Source organism: Sciurus vulgaris (genome assembly GCF_902686455.1).
Source record: "Sciurus vulgaris genome assembly, chromosome: 3".
Taxonomy (NCBI): domain Eukaryota; kingdom Metazoa; phylum Chordata; class Mammalia; order Rodentia; family Sciuridae; genus Sciurus; species Sciurus vulgaris.
Window position 1 is genome coordinate 46,775,524 of NC_136463.1, and position 5,160 is coordinate 46,780,683.

The following is a 5,160-nucleotide window of genomic DNA, read 5'->3' on the forward strand; positions in this document are numbered from 1 at the left end:
AGTACAGAGTACTCTGTACTTTGCTCTCAAGTAGGGAGCAAAGCCTGTGTGCTCTTACACTGTTTTTGATTGATGTAACGGCCTTTCCCTCCACTTCCCCTCTCCTCCAGCCCCAAGGTCCCTCCCTCACAACTTAGCCGCTGTTTAAGTAGTCTCCCTCAGTCCTCTCCACTTTTGTAAAAACAGAAATCAAAAAGTCCAGCTGCACTGGTTCTCCCCTACTTGTCTTTCCCTCCTCTGGTCAGGCTGTCTCCATTTCCTTCCCCATTTTGTGTATTTACCCGCTTTTGGTAGCATTATATTCTTTTGTACATAGATGAATTTAGTTTTTCAGTTTAGTTTAGTTCAGTTTAGTTTTTAGCTTTTTCTATTCTCCTTTCCAGACTTTATCCTGGACAACAAAAGCAAGATAGAGAATATTTCTTCCTCATTTTCAAGGAGGAGGCTGCAAAGGTATCTGTTTTTATCATATATCAATTTGTGCATGCATGCATGTATCTATTATCTATGTATATATGTATGTATATATCGCCTACACATCATCCGTCTACCCATCTATCTACAGTTATCTATCATTTATGTATTACATATATATATATATATATATCCATCATCTACCTATCATCCATCTATCATCTATCATCTACTACCTATCCATTTATCTGTACTTTACTATTATCTTTCTATCTAAAGTCCTAGTGTTCTATAGGCCAGTGGGATGACTATGACTCACAGTAATTCTCTATATTTGGAAGTTTGAGCTCCTCTCTTCTAGTTCATCATAAAATAATAAAGAAACAATGAGATGGGAAAGCTAATTACCCTGATTTTATCAATATACCATTGTATAGATTTTTGAAATATCACACTGTACCTCATAAATATGTGTAAATATTGCATGACGGTTGAAAAGAAAAATAAAATCTAAAATTTTTTAAATTAAAATACATAAAAATTCATACTTATATGTATTTTTTTATCCTATTCACACACGAAAAATGTAAATGTTACCTTTTTTTCTTTGTCTAGGTCTGAAATATTCATGCAGAGAAGCCCACAATCTTGGACAGAACTCTGAGCTCCCCAAACTATAAACATACATAAAGTTCTTTAAATGGCTACTAAATCTACTACCATCTTCTGTCAATGCCAGTGTTTCTTTCAAATGCTTTTATTTTTCAATTTCGAACATAGCATGTGTTTACTCAAGAGCAAATACACAGAGGAGCTAAAAGAAAAATAAAAGCAATTCTACTCAGAGATCATTACTATTAGCATGTTGGTATATATACGTTCAGATTTTGTTTTATTGAAATATACTCACAAATATCTATTTGTAAATATGTATTTACAAAGTGGGATTAAATACATACTAATTACATACTTACAAGAATGGAATTAAATTCATACTCTTGTAAGCCCTTCCAGCTTTCCATATCAATACACTTATCAATACAGTTATTTACAGCATCATTTTCAAGGACTGCTGAATTCATCATGGAGGATCAGAAGTCAATAGTTTTCTTGCTGAGGAGGAGTGAGAATAGGAAAGGGAATTAGTGGTATTGCCACATTCAGACACACAGGTGCTCATGAGGTAGGTAATTCTTCATGAATTGAGTAAAACATTCAAGAAAGATGTCTCAAGAAAGAAAACTAATTTTTTTGGGACTAAGTAAAATGATATTATCAGAGGGATTTGAGATCCTGGGAGAGTTATCTAAGTTGAAGCTTAGTACCCTCCAGTAACTCTGCCTACTCAGGTTTGTAGGCCCATGTTAATTATTTTTCTTTTATGATAATTTTTATTGGTACCTTATAATAATACATAGTAGTGGGATTCGTTATGCCATGTTGATTATTTTGAGTTTAAAAGTCCTACATTGAACCCTCAGCTTCCCAAAACTCACTAATGAGGGTGTCCATGAATTTCAAGGGCCTCTTAGGGGAAATGTTATCCGGGTGAAACATTCAGGCTTGGCTTATAGACACCAGATATTTAGTAAATCTGGACAAACTTGAGGAACCACCCACACTTTAGGGAAACTTTTTTTTACCAAACTTTCTGGGATTTATGCATCACCACACAAAAATTTCCCATGACTTACACGACCAAGAGGGAAAACAATGCTGTTTTTCTGAAATAGTTGAAGCTCTTGGCTCAGGAAACAATGGTGGTGGAGACATCATACACTGAGCAGGGCCCAGGATCATATAGATGTCCACACATTCTTCATCAAGATCAGAGGCAGAGTCACAAAACTGCTGTCTGGCACAGGTCCTGTGAGATGGTTGCAGTGGTGCTTAAGAATGGAGTGGTGGAGTCATTGCATGTCTTAATAAATGCCTTGGTGCTGGAAATTATAGCTGAGATAACTGGCATTTTTAATACACGTTCTAGGCAGTCTGGGTGCTTCTGGCCAGACTGTGTGATTTAAGGGGGAAGAAATAATTATCTTTTAGAATGTCCCCATTGCCAAAAACAGACACTTGTGGTCGTGTGCTCTCTGATAACTGAATAAGGGAAGAACTCCCAGCCTGGAACTCCCACCTCTTCCCTAACTTGTGTGTGAGTAACTCAGTGGAAACATGTTGAGATCTTCTTTGGGTGGACAATTTCTTGGGGTGCAGATGGGGTGCTCTTTTCCACTCAGGTGTTGGGGTCTTAAGCCCCCTTGCCCTTCTCGACCAGCGGCAAGGGAAGGGGACACTCCCCAACAAGGTCAGACTGGGATAAGTAAGGCCGACTGACCGCTCGCTCCCAGCCCTCTATGCAGAGGACAATCAGACGTGTCAGGGAGACCCGTCACAGCAGGAACTCGTTTATTGAGGAAATCACACAGCTTTTATGTAGGGTGGGGTCTAGGCGGGAACCAATCAGCTTAAAGGTCAGCAAGGCATGGGGTTTTCACGCAGGCAAGAGTCCCATAAGACTATATGGCAAGCACGAGCTGATCACGTTCGTGGAACTATTGTTAACCAATCCCTGATGGTGGTCCAATTCATGGTCATTAACTATTGAAACCGCCTTTGAGGCCTTGATCTTGCTCACTCACCAGGAAGTAAGGAGTCAGCCTGAGTTAGTTAACATGTCATTAGTCCCAACACTCAGGGGGTTCTTTTATGCTCTTCTCATCAATCAAAAAAGCCAGGGCTATTTCCCTGGTGTAATCGGTGTGGTCTATGAAGTCAAACTTCTGTAGTTTGTACAGGGAAAACTTTGTAACCTTGGTGACAGGGTATTGAGAAATATGTCCCCAAATGCTAATTCCACTTCACACATTAAAATAGATCTGATTTGCTGGCACCGAAATCAGTTTTTTCATTCCCCAGTCTCTTCAGCTCTAGGTATGGCCACCTCCATCTAGACTCTCAGCTCCTTGACTTTCACACTCTTTAACTTGGATCAAGAGTAACTCTGTAATAACGTGTTTACCTCTACCTTTGGGTACTGCAAGAGATCTATCAGAGTATGTGACTTCTTTGAGGTGTGTCATGGGCATTGGAGGCCAATATGGCCCATGTCTTCCCCGACACCCAGCACCTGATGGGCCAGGGTTCTGCCTAGCTTCCACCTCCTTTACAGGTTATTGATCCAGGAACTGGAGGTCTGGTTCCTGCTAACCTGCTCAATAGCTCATTGATTTTTCTCCTTGAACAGGATAAACTGGGAAAGGGAGCCATTGATTTTTAGGTCAAAAGGCTCTCATTTTTTAAATTAAAAAAATCTTAAATTGTGATAAAATGACCATATCATACAATTTATCATCTTAACTACTTTTAAACAAGTGGTTCAGTGACATCAGGTACATCCACATTGTTAACCAACCATTATCACCATCCATCCAAAGAACTTCTCACTAAGGCACTATTTGTCCCTCCCTCAGACCCTGGCAACCACCATGCTACATTCTATGTCTATGAATTTTTTAAATAATTTTTTATTTGTTCTAAATAGTTATACATGACAGTAGAATGCATTTGACACATCATACATAAGTGGAGTATAAATTCTCATTCTTCAGATTGTACATGATGTAGAGTTACACTGGTCATGTAATCATATATGCACATAGGGTAATAATGTCCAATTTATTCTATTATCCTTCCTACCCACATACTCCCTTCCCTCCCTTCACTCACCTTTGTTTAATTCAAAGTACCTCTGTTCTTCCCTAGCCCCTACCCCTTATTGTGAATTGGCATCTTCATATCAAAGAAAACATTTGGCTTTTGGTTCTTTGGGATTGGCTGATTTTGCATAGCATCATATTCTCTAGATCCATCCATTTACCAGCAAAGGCTATAATTTCATTCTTCTTTAAAGCTGAATAATATTGCATTGTGTATTTATATCATATTTCATGTATCCATTCATCTGTTGAAGGGCACCTGGTTTGTTGGTTCCATAATTTAGTTATTGTGAGTTAAGATGCTATAAACATTGATGTGACTGCATCACTGTAATATGCTGATTTTAAATCCTTTGGTTATACACCAAAAAGTGGGATAACTAGGTCAAATGGTGGTTCCATTCCAAGTTTTCTGAGGAATCTCCATACTGCTCTCCATATTGGTTGCACTAATTTGCAGTCCCACTAGGAATGTATGGTGTACATTTTCTTCCACATCCTCACCAACATGTATTGTTTTTTGTATTCTTGATAATTGCCATTCTGACTGGAGTGAGATGAAATCTCAGTGTAGTTTTGATTTGCATTTCTGTAATTGCTAAAGATGCTGAATATTTTTTCATATATTTGTTGATCAATTGTATTTCTTCTGTGAAGTGTCTGTTTAGATCCTTAACCCATTTATTATCTCTATGAATTTGATTCCTCCAGATAAATCATATAAGTAGAAGAATGCAATAGTTGTCTTCTTTATGATTAGCTTATTTCAATTAGCTTAATGCCCCCAGGATTCAGCAATGTCAGAATGTGTCAGAATTTCCTTCGTTTTTAAGGTTAAATAATATTTTCAATTGTATGTATTCACACACACATGCACACATATATATCATATGTATGTGTATATATATGTATATATATACACACACAGTGTGTGTGTGTATTTATGTATGTATGTTTTTATTTATTTATTTATTTATTTTTATGGTGCTGGGCATCAAATTCAGGACCTCACACATGATGGGTAAGC